The sequence below is a fragment of the Cervus canadensis genome, chromosome 15, assembly GCF_019320065.1.
Source record: "Cervus canadensis isolate Bull #8, Minnesota chromosome 15, ASM1932006v1, whole genome shotgun sequence".
Lineage (NCBI taxonomy): Eukaryota > Metazoa > Chordata > Mammalia > Artiodactyla > Cervidae > Cervus > Cervus canadensis.
In genome coordinates this window covers 7,263,551-7,275,919 of record NC_057400.1, presented here as the reverse complement: position 1 = coordinate 7,275,919, position 12,369 = coordinate 7,263,551, and the positions used below count along the sequence as shown (strand labels likewise).

Below are 12,369 nucleotides of genomic sequence, written 5' to 3'. Positions count from 1 at the left end.
GTCTAAAGGCTAGATTTGGTGCTCCCATTGCCATGACCCCACCTCAATTTCTGGCTGGGAGCTGAAGTCCCACTTCAAGCTGAGCACCACCCTCCCCACCTGGAGATCAAGATGATTAAGAGGCAGCCTGGTAGCTGTGCATTGCCTGTCTTGGCTTCATAAACATTCCTTCCTCCCTCCACCTGCCTCCAGGACGAGATCCCAAAGACAGGGCACAGAGAAACCCTGAAATAATTAAAATCAAGTTACTACAAATAGTTTGTGAAGTTGGAGTTCAAAATGAAGATGTAAACAATTAGAGCAAAATAAAGTTACTTTTTTTATTCAGCTGAGTCAGAGACAAGCAAAAATGCTACAGGGAAAGGAGAAATACAGATTACACTGGGATGATAAGGGGTGTGGTCATGGAAGTCTTCCTGGAGGAGGTGAGGCTGAATCAAAAATTTGAAGGTTCTTGATACATATGCATATTTATATTTCCACCAGTATCCAGGAGATCCTGTTCCAACCAATTCAGTTCTCTACCGCAGGGAGGTGAATCCAAGCATTCCTCAGATGCTCAGAGCCCTGTGAGAACTCTTCAGGGGGCTAGTTCCAGAGCTAGGGACTGTGCTCAGGATGGCTGATGTTGAGGACTGCAGGACACTGTTTCTTGCAGATGCTTCACTGACCGGCAGGGGGCGCAAGCTTGCCATAGCCTGGGGCCCGGGAGGCCCAGGGAGGAAACCCGTGGGTGGAAGCCAGGATGCTGAGTCTCCCGGCATAATAGAGGGAGTGAGCACTTGGGGGAGCGTCAGCCCCCCAACCCCCACCCCAGGCTTCCACCCGCCCTCCCCCAGCCCTGAATCCAGCCCTCATTTTATGAACAGTTCATCCAAGTGCCACCCAGGCCTCATCCTGACTCGTAACTGCGCTAGGAAAGGTAGGAGTTGATGGCCCAGCATGATTTCCAGGGATCCCAGGACGGCTGGAGAGTGGGCCGGGCCAGTGGTGTTCCCACCTGGACTCCTCAAGCCTGAGGCTTGTGGAGAGACCTCCATGAACTAAGTTCCTTAACAGGGCTGCTGCTGCGGCTGCTGCTAACTCGCTTCAGTCGTGTCCGACCCTGTGTAACCCCATAGACGGCAGCCCACCAGGCTCCACCGTCCCTGGGATTCTCCAGGCAAGAACACTGGAGTGGGTTGCCATTTCCTTCTCCAATGCATGAAAGTGAAAAGTGAAAGTGAAGTTGCTCAGTCGTGTCCGACTCTTAGCGACCCCATGGACTGCAGCCCACCAGGCTCCTCTGTCCATGGGATTTTCCCGGCAAGAGCACTGGAGTGGGTTGCCTTAACGTGGCAAGTGTAGAAAAATAGTTATGGGCAAAGATGTCCATTGTTGTAATTGAACAGAGACCAGTCTAAGTATTGGTTAATGTTACTGCTGCTGCTGCTGCTACCAATGCTGCTACTACTAAATAATAAAAACAAGTAATACACCTACCAAATGATGAAATAACTCCTAGCCATTGAGAACACTGTCTTCCATGGAAGCAACCTAAAAGTCCAACAGAGAAATGCATAAAGAAGTGGTACATACCCACAGTGGAACACTAATCAGTTGTAAACAAGAGTGAAATAGCGCCATCTGCAGCAACATGAATGCACCTAGATATTACCACACTAAATGAAATAAGTCAGAGACAAATAATATGATATCACTTATATGTGCAATCTTAAATATGACTTGAACATATTTACAAAACAACAACAGCCTCACAGAAGGAAATGGCAACCCACTCCAGTATTCTTGCCTGGAAAATCCCATGGACGGAGGAGCCTGGTAGGCTACAGTCCATGGGGTTGCAAAGAGTTGGACACGACTGAGCGACTTCACTTTCACTTTCAACAGACTCACAGACATAGAAAACAAGCTTATGATTACCAAAGGGGAAAGGGAATGGAGGATGGATAAACCAGGAGTTTGGGATTAGCTGATGCAAACTACTATATATAAAATAAACAACAAGGTCCTACTGTATAACACAGGGAACTATATTCAATATCCTGTGATAAACCATAATGGAAAAAGAGTATGAAAAAGAATATATATATATATATATGTATGTGTATATATATATAACTGAATAACTTCACTCTACACCTGAAACTAACATGGCATTGTAAATCAACTATGCTTTAAGAACACTCAAGTCTTCAAGAGCTCTCTGATAATGTGGGATAATTCTCATAATATAGTGCACTGATTCTCCATTTGTCCTTCAAGAATCACTTTCTGCACTGCTCTGCACCCCAGGATATCGACCCCAGCGCAAGACTTCATCCCAAGTCCCTTTGCTTCTGGCCACAAGTTGGAGACGCCAGTGGGAGATGGCAGCAGGAGGTGGAAGGTGGTTAGGAGAAAAGGTAGGATGCGTCTTCTCCACCCTCTCTTGCCTTGGTGCCTCTAGACAAGCGATCTCCCGGGGGGCAGCCCTCATCTACATCTGCACCCTCTCTGGGCTCCGTCACCACCATCTTCTCCCCTTGTCCTTTTGGCACTGATAGTAGTAAGAGCTTCCTGCTCTGGGCAGCTCCTGGGTGCCTGGGCATCCTTCGCTGGTTCCCTTAGACTTGCCCACATCTCTGTAAGCTGTCCTTCACTAAGCGGCTCTTCGTCTGAACCATCAGAGTGAATGCTTTTCCTGTCAGGTCTCTGGGTGACACAGATGTGAAGTGAAGAGAGACAAATACAAAGCTTTGTGCAGAAAAAGAGGCCCAATGCTCTGTCTGCATCATTTCACTGAACCCTCACAGCGGCACGGCAGGATGCAGTCAAAAGGAGTGTTGATACCAGATTCAAATTTAGAAAGCATTGGAAGGAACATTCTAATCATGTATTCATGGAAAGGAAGAAGATGCTGACAAGGAAAAAGTGAAAAAGGCACACTGGATATTTATTTCATTTTTAAATGGACAAAAGTGTCTCCTAGATTGTAATTTTTCATGCCTAATACTTTACCTCTTTTAAGAATGTGCTTCTGAGAGGAGGAGGAGGAAGAAGCCCTGTGAGCTCAGATGACCTGATTTTTCCTGACACCAAATTCTAAGCCAACTTGGACCAGGCAGAGCTGACTTAATTTCTTAGAATCCCAGCTCTTCCACTGTGTGATGTTAGTCTTTTAAATGTGTACGGTGATTAATACCTACCTCCAGGGTCATTGTGATGACTGATGAGTCAGTGATGTGAAGTGTCTGGCCCTAGGCCAAATCACTGTGGGGACTCAGCAACCTTGTCTAGAGTGGATATACTGCTGCAGCCGCGTGGTGATGAAGAAATGGGGTATAAGAGGCAAAAACTTCGTGCTGTGAGCTATGCCTGGCATGTGGCAGTGGCCCTTAATAAGCAGCTGACAAGTCCGTGAATGAACAAATGGATGCTCTGCCCAGATCTGCCCTCCCCAGGCTGACTCCCAAGAACACTGTGCAGCCTCCTATCTTTCTTTTTTTTTGGCTATGCAGACCCTTTGTTGAGGCTCTCAGGCTGCCTTAGTTGCAGCGAGCTGGTTTAGTTCCCTAACCACGGTTTGAACCTGCATCCCCCTGCATTAGAAGACAGGTTCGTAACCACGGGACCACCAGGGCAGTCCCCGTCCGCTCTCTCACAGAAGGCCATTCTCCATCCTACTTTGCTTTAATTACTGTGTGTACAGGCAGGCTCCTTACCACTAGCGCCATCTGAGAAGCCTGAGGAATTTCCACCAACGGTGGCTTCAAACAGCACACAGTTCTTATCGGAGGTTTCGGGGGGCATCTCACTGGACCTGCTACTCAGGGACTGGCAGGCTGTGTTCAAGGAGCAGGCAGGAGTGTCTTCTTATCTGGAGCCTTGACTGAGGCTAGCCTCAGAGCCTCGGCCCAGGCTGTCAGCTGGCCTCAGGGTCTCACAGACTCATTCTGGTTGCTGGCAGAGCTCAGCTCCTTAGTTGTAGGACTCAGGTCCTTGTTTTCATGCTGGCTGGCTGAAAGCATTCCTCTAGGCTCCTCAAGGTTGCCCCCACTTCCTTGCCAAGTGACCCCCTCACCACATGGCAGCTTCCTTCCTCAGAGTCGGCATTAATCCCCGTGCCATAGAATGTAATTTATCAAAGGAGTGACAGCCTGTCACCATTGCCATATCCTATTGGTCAGAGGCAAGCCCCAGGTTCTGCCCACACCCAGTGAATGGGTGGGTGGGTGAATCACAGGCTGTGATTCACAGGGGTCTCCTTAGATTATGTGTGCCACACCTGTCCCCTCACAGTTCTGTTATCTGTTGGGTATAAGCAAACTTGTATCTTTTCCTCCTATACATGCTATTTGTATTTTCCCCTGGATGTTCAGGAAGTATTCACTTATCACCAGATAATTCCATAATATTATGGCAATGTTTGCAGCTGGTTTCCTTTCAGGCAGTGGAAGAGATGGACTCACTACCAGAAGCCTTTAGACTCTTCAGATTCACTGCTCAGGTGGTCATGCACTTGCCCTATCAATTCACCCATTTATTGGCTTATATTTCTTGAGCACCTGCTGTGTGCTTAGCACTGTTCATAAAGGTAATGCTAGTCTCTACCTAGGGAGCCAATTTCTTTACTTCCTTCTTTTCCTTCTGTTGAGTAAAAGCCAATTTCTTCATTTTCAGTCGAGATATCTCTTTAACCGCAGATCACAGAAAATCCAAAAAACAGTGACTTAAATAAGTAAGGGGTATATACTAATCACGTAGCAAGAAGCCCAGGGCTAGAAAGTCTAGGGTTGGTGCAGTTGCTCAAAGCAACTCCTTGCTCCAGCATTTAACTTTAGTCCTCATGGTCACAAGACTGCTACCCCAGCACCAGCCATAGCATCCATATTTCACACAGGAAGAAGCAAGTGAGAGAAGGAGAGATGCCTTTTTATTCTGGAAGGATCAGCCTTCCTCAGGACTTCCACTTCCATCATGTTGACCAGAATTTGACCACATGGTCACCACTAACTCTGAGAGATCTGGGGGAGGTGAATTTTTTAGCTGGGCACATTGTCATCAGGAACAGAATTAAAGTTCCATTAGTAGAAAGATGAGAAATGGATTGGGGGTTGGTCATCTGCAGAACCACTTGAGGCCCCAGACCAAATCTCCATGGCCTCTCAAAGCGCAGGAAACACGTCTACGGTTCCCTGCAGTGACAGAGGCCAATTCCTTCTGGGTCTTCATCAACAGCCTACGCTGACACAGGGGTTCCTGCTTCATTTGCCAGGAGAGCATCGTCCGAGGAACAGTTGTTGTCCGGTCGCTAAGTCATGTCTGACTCTTTGCAACCCCATGAACTGCAGCATGCAAGTCTTCTCTGTTCTTCACTCTCTCCCCAAGTCTTCTCAGACTCACGTCCATTGAGTCAGTGATGCCATCCAACTCTCTCATCCTCTGTCGCCTCCTTCTCCTCTTGCCCTCAATCTTTCCCAGCATCAGGGTCTTTTCCAATGAGTCGGCTCTTCACATCAGGTGGCCAAAGTTTTGGAACTTCAGCTTCATCATCAGTCCTTCCAATGGATATTCAGGGTTGATTTCCTTTAGGATTGACTGGTCTGCTCTCCTTGATGTCCAAGGAACTCTGAAGAGTCTTCTCCAACACCGCAGTTCGAAAGCGTCAATTCTTCGGCCCTCAGGCTTCTTTATGGCCCAACTCTCACATCCATAGATGACTACTGGAAAAACCATATCTTTAACTATATGGACCTTTGTTGGCAAAATGGTGCCTCTGCTTTTTAATACACTGTCTAGACTTGTCATAGCTTTCAAGGAACAAGTGTCTTTTAATTTCATGGCTGCTGTCAGCATCTACATTGATTTTAGAGCTCAAGAAAATGAAATCTGACAGTTTCCACATTTTTCCCCATCTATTTGCTATGAAGTGATAGGACCGGATGCCATGATCTTCTTTTTTTGAATGTTGAGTTTTAAGCCAGCTTTTTCACTGTCCTCTTTCATCTTCATCAATAGGCTCTTTACTTCCTCTTCACTTTCTGCCAGTAAAATGGTATCATCTGCATATCTGAGGTTGTTGATCTTTGGCAGTCTTGATTCCAACAGCAGCTGCCATAAAATGGAGCTCATGGCTCTTCTGCCCCAGGAGTCCTGCCATCCATGCTCTCTGGAGGCAGGAGAGGTCGCTGTGTAAAGCAATGCTTAGAGGGCAGGTCTCTTTTCCTTCTCTTTTTGCATGAAAAACATGTGGAATGTAAGGGAATTCCATGCAGGCCCAGTCTGCCCCCAGAGCCATCCTACTTGCCCACCTCATTCTGCCCTGTGTCCCAGAGGGTCACCCCAATGGCTTCATTGTGATTGCAGCTTGGGCAGCAGGGTGACAGGTAGGAGGGAGGGTCTTTCTTTTTCCCTTTCTACCTCAGGTCCTGTCCCCACCATAGCTCCACCGCCCCTGAAGAGGCCTGCTGATTTTCTGCTTTGCTGAGGGATCCCCGCCTCTGGGCCCAGAGACACCACCTTCCTGTGTCACTCTCTAGCCCAAGCTGGTCCCTGTCCACACTGATTTTGGTTCTCTGTCGGCTTCCTCAGGCTTCCATCGCCTGTGTGACCAATACTCAGCCTCAAAATCCCACTGCTTTAAATATTCAAGTGGTTCTCGCCTCCTGGCTCGATCTTGACTCAGATAACCAGTACGGTAAACACCCAAATAACCATCACTTAGGTTTGACAAAGATTGCAGTTCTGCCGTACTTGTTTCATCTATTTTTGTTTTTGTGGGAAAGAAAATCCCAGCCCTGCTGATGTTGCTTAAATGAGTTCAGTATATATCTCTGAAGAATAAGGATGTTTTCTTACATAACAAGTGTATTTAAACGGCTCCTACCCAAGTTCACATGTTAATGTGTTCAGTCACTCAGTCGTGTCTGACTCTTTGCAACCCCATGGACATTAGTCTGCCAGGCTCCCCTGTCCACAGGATTTCCCAGGCAAGATTACTGGAGCAGTTGCCATTTCCTTCTCCAAGGGATCTTCCCGACCCAGGGATCAAACCCGAGTCTCCTGCACTAGCAGGCAGATTCTTTACCACTGATCCACCTGGGAAGTCCAACATGCCTAACAAAACGAGAGAAAGTTCCTAGTGGTCATGTACCACCCAATCCATAGTCATATTCTCCCAGTTCTGGAGTTGACTATTTTACCATTGGGCTTGTTTGAATTAAGGTTTAAACAAGGCCCACACATTGCATCTGGTACATGTGCTTCCCGAATGTCTTTCGTTCTGAGTGTCTTTTAATCTGACCAGTCCTCCCGTCACAAGATGCACACACGGACTTTCCTGGTGGTCCAGTTAGGACCTGGTGCTTCCATCGACGGGGTCCTGGTTCAATCCCTAGTTGGCGAACTAAGATCCCACATGCCATGCAACATGGCCAAAACCAAAAACCTGTCATACACACTCAGGGTGGGGGGCACTGCCATCCTTAGCCCCCAACTCACCCTGGTTGTACCCTCTCTCCCTCACAGAGTCGCTCACACCGATGCTTTCTTTCCCAGGACATCCCTGGATGCCACAGTGAGGCATTGAACTCTGCCCCCACCCTGCCAACCTGCTGCAGGCAGTGAGGGGTGCGTTGTCTGTAAAGGATTTAGAAACAAATAGTGAAACCATTTGCTATGGACTGAATTGTGTCCCTCCCCACTAGATTCCTAAGTTGAAGCCCTAATCGCCAATGTGATGGCACTTGGAGGTGGGGCCTTTGGGTGATTAGGTTTTGATGAGGTCGCAAGGGTGGGAAACCCAAATGGGATGAGTGTCCTCCTGAGAAGAGGTGGCAGAGAGCTTGTTTCCCTCACCCTGTCTCTCCCTCACTGCGCAGTCATCCGCAAGCCAGAAAAAGGAACTGAATCTGACGGCACCTCGACCTTGGACTTCCAGCCTCCAGCGCGATGAGCGGTAAATGTCTTTACTTAAGCCCCCCAACCTGTGGTATTCTGTTACAGCAGCCCGGGCTAAGACACCACTAAAAGTCAGTCAACTCTGTTACCAGCATGCACCAGCAGTTCTAAAGAACTTGATAAAATGGTATCATTTATCATTTATAAATATATAATCATATAATCATATGATCATATAAATCATATAATCAAATGTCCATATAAAATGATCATTGTTCAGTGATAAAATGCTCCTTCCTGCAGCCTAGGGCACTCTATCAACCACTCTGTGTCTTGTCATTATGACAAAAAGATTTTACTGGGATCATCAAGGAAGCCGGGGTTAGTGTGTTGAATAAGTGACTAAAATGCCAGTAGGTAGATCTGATGAGGATATGTACCACCAACTGGGCTTCCCTGGTAACTCAGCTGGTAATGAATCAGCCTGCAATGCAGGAGACCCCGGTTAGATTCCTGGGTGGGAAAGATCCCCTGAAGAAGGGAAAGGCTACCACTCCAGTATTCTGACCTGGAGAATTCCATGGACTGTATAGTCCATGGGGTCACAAAGAGCTGGACACGACTGAGCGACTTTCACTTTCGATTTCTTTCACCACAAGTTAGTGTTTATGTAAAGTCTAAGACACAAAATAGTACTACGTATTGTTAATATTACATATTAATATTAATTACATATCAATATTACATATTAATAATACACATGTAACCAAAGTGTAAAGACTTTCCTAGAAATACCAGACACCAGATTTAAGATAGTGGTTTTCTCTGGGAGAGATCATAGGAGAAAGAAATAAAAGAGGTCCATAGACATAAAGGTAAATTGGGCTTCCCTGGTTTGCCAGATTGTAAAGACTGTGCCTGCAACACGAAGACCTGGATCCAATCCCTGGGTCAGGACGATGCCCTGGAGAAGGAAATGGCAACCCACTCCAGTATTCTTGACTGTAGATTTCCATGGACAGAGGGGCCTGGTGGGCTGTAGTCCATGGGGTCACAGAGTGGGACATGACTGGGTACTAACACATTCACTTTCATAGTTGATATATATATACACATATATCTGTTCTTTTTGAGATTCTTTTCCCTTATAGTTTATTGCAAGATACTGAATATACTTCCCTATGCTATACAGTAGGTCCTTATCTATCCATTTTATACATAGCAGTATGTGTATGTTAACCCCAGTCTCCTAACTTATCCCTCCCCCTGCCCCTTTTTCTGCTTTGGTAACCGTAAATTTGTTTTCTGTGTCTGTGAGTCTTTACCCATTTTGGATAAAAGCTCATTTGTATCTTTTTTTAAAAATTCCACATGTAAGCGGTATCATATATTTGTCTCCCCGTACACTTTTTGTATGATTTAAATATTCGATTCAAAACAATGCCCATTGACCAGTCACATGCTGGGCAGGCCCGCCAGCAGGCTCGGTGTCCGTTTCCTACGACCCAGCTTCCGTCCTGGCCTGGAGGTGAGACCGAGCCTGGGGCTTCTGAGTCCAGGGTTGGACACCAGGCAGGGGTGTGGCTGACGGGTGAGCCGCTGCCAGCGCTGGAGGGCACTGGGTACCGTACTGGAGAAGCTGGGACTCCCTGGAGTAGATCAGTGGCTGGGCACCAAGGAGATGGGGGACCCTGGGAGCACACAGCGGATGGGAAGGGTGGGTCTGAGGCAGAGAAGAGGGGCAATAGGGGAGACCCAGCCCCTTGCCCAGCCTGCCGTAGGAGGGCAGCCACGGTGAAAATGGAAGCAGCCAGCGATCACTGTTTATAAAAATAGCTACAAAGTCTTGACAACCCAGAGAGAGTTCTGGGAAAGTTAAATTGAGGGCTGTGGGGAAATGCTCAGGGCTTCTCATCTTCAAAGCATTTCTGAGACATGAGCTCATGAATCCTCCTTCCAGAGCCCTGAGTGAAACATAGGGACGAGGGAAGGTGGGGATGGCGTGTGGATGACCTCCTCCAAGAGGGGAAGCCGGCAGCCGGAGGGTTCCTCAGGGGATGCTGCTTGAACGTGCCCTCCTGCAGTCTCCTTCTCCGCCCGGTCCCTCAGACCCAGCCTGGGCAGGGGCCTGGCTTTGCAGCCACAGACAGGCCATGCAGGACACTGGGCGGGGTCACTCTGAGCTGCTAAGATCGTGGTCCCGGTGATAGAGACCAGCCTGTGCTGCTGGTTGGGGGTCATGCTGGGCGGGAGTCCATTGAGACCCATGGGATTCAACACAGGCAAGATCTGATGAGCAGACCCCAGGCAGGCAGAAGGTTTGGAGCAGATGAAGCAATAGGAAGGGAATGAGGGCAGAGGGAAGCCAGGATGGATGTGCCCCCTACGCTTGGAATAGGGGTTCCTAGGACTGAAAGCCAGGAACCAGGTCCTTCGACTCCACTGCTGGGGATTCTAGGAGCCTAAAGTATGGAGGTTATCACACTTCCACAGACGGAGAAACCAAGAGTGCTAGAGTGTCACACGGGGGCAGTGATGGGATTTGAACCCTTGTCCCTTGGCACAAATCACCTTGCTCCTGGCCATCTCCTGCTGATTCTTCAAGTTTCCACTGAAGAACCTCTCCTCTGGAGGCCTTCCCGGCTGCCCCAGGGTGTCTCGAGCACCTAGAGCAGGCTCTCCGAGAACACCCACCACGCTGATCTGGAGGCGGCTCTTTGCGTGTCACCTTCCACCAGACGAGGGGTTCTCCCTCACTGACTCCCAGCCCTGGCAGCACTCCCCTGTGACCTGGCTTGCCCCCGGTTCTTGCAGGTTGACCTCCAACTGGCAAAGCCTTTCCCTGGGTCTTAGGTCAAGAGGAGAGGATGGGAGTCAGAAGTCACTGCCCTGCAGCTGAGGGACTGGGCGGCCTGACAGGCAGGAGCTCTGAGTGATAGTCCAGAGTTAAGACATGTGGTCCCCGCAGTCAGGCCTGTCCCAGTGTGGATGGAGCATCCAGGTCCTAGATGCCAGGGTGCATCCATGAACAAAACAGCGATATTAATAAGAACCTTTACTCCAGGAAAAACTACCCAGACCCAAAAGCATTACTTCAATTTCATGGTTCAGCACATTCTCCTCCAGTCTCCGTGGTGAACGATGATTTCATTGCCTTCAACAGAAGGCGTATTTGTGTGTGTACATATGCTTGAGAGAAATTTACTGAAAAGATATGGGTACGAGACCAGCTGGCAACAGTTTCCAAGCCAGGATCCTCTTTGAGCAATCTGCTCAAAGTTCTTGTTTGCAATGCTCAAAACCCAGCGGGGGGAGAAGGCAGTGTGAGGAATATACAGGGGCAAATTTACACTCACCCCCTCAAAGAAGGGAGGTCCTGACCTTGGAGGTAGGAATGGAATGGAGACTTTCCCGGGAACTTTAAGAGTCTTGGGTAATTCATTTAGTCCAGACCATAGAGTTCACAAACAGAAGTGAAAGACAGAAATGCAGATATTCACAAGGACCTACTGCATAGCACAGGAAACTATACTCAATATTTTGTAATAACCTATATGGGATAAGAACCTGAAAAAGAATATATATGACAAATATCATATGGCATTACTCATGTGGAATCTAATTTTTTAAAAAGATGAAACAAATGAGCTTGTTTGCCAAACAAACAGACTTATAGATATTGAAAACAAACTTATGGTTGCTAAAAAGGAAACGTGGAGGGGAGGGATAAATCAGGAGCTTGAGATGAACATACACACAGTTCTTTACCTAAGATAGACAACCAACCAGGACCCACTGTATAATACAGGGAACTCTACCCAATTTTCTTTGATACCCTATATGAGAAAAGAATATGAAAAAGAATAAAAATATGTATATGTATAACTGCATCACTGTACTATATACCTGAAACTACCACAACATTGTAAATCAACTATACGCCAGTAAAATTAAAATTTTTAAAAAAGAATACATTAATGGGTCGTCCCAGGTTGTACAGTGGCAAAGAATCCACCTGCCAGTGGAGGAGACACAGGAGACATGTGTTTGATCCCTGGGTCAGAAAAGTACCCTAGAGTAGGAAATGGCAACCCACTCCTGTGTCCTTGCCTGGAAAATCCCATGGGCAGAGGAGCCTGGCAGGCTACAGTCTGTGGGTTTGGAAAGAGTCAGACACAGCTGAGCACACACACACACATAACTGACTCACCTTCTGTATACCTGAAATTAACAGAACGTTGTAAATCAACTATACCTCAATTTAAAAAAGTGTCACATCAAAGAAAAAAAGAAATGCAATTACTCAAGGATCTTTCTTATATTCTCTTTCTCAAAGGCTTTTTCTAGGGCCTTGGTTCTTTGGCCTGCTCAATGGCTGTAATTCCTATTACCTTCTCATAACTAATTTTTTTAACTTTAAAATTTTGTTGACCTCAGAATATGTCAGAAACAGTAGTGCTGAAGAGAAATGGAGGTGGTAAAGGGAGT

General features: G+C 47.2%; 1 long non-coding RNA gene across 1 annotated transcript in view; it reads right to left on the bottom strand.

Annotated features, from left to right (window-relative positions):
* Positions 1 to 342: 342 nt before the first annotated feature.
* Positions 343 to 12,369, bottom strand: part of LOC122453826 — a 48,482-nt gene continuing 36,455 nt past the window's right edge. The window contains exons 3-4 of the long non-coding RNA XR_006273190.1: positions 1,479 to 1,536; positions 343 to 754 (exon numbers count right to left, since the gene is read on the bottom strand). This is a non-coding gene — a long non-coding RNA (uncharacterized LOC122453826). The remainder of the gene's footprint in view (positions 755 to 1,478; positions 1,537 to 12,369) is intronic.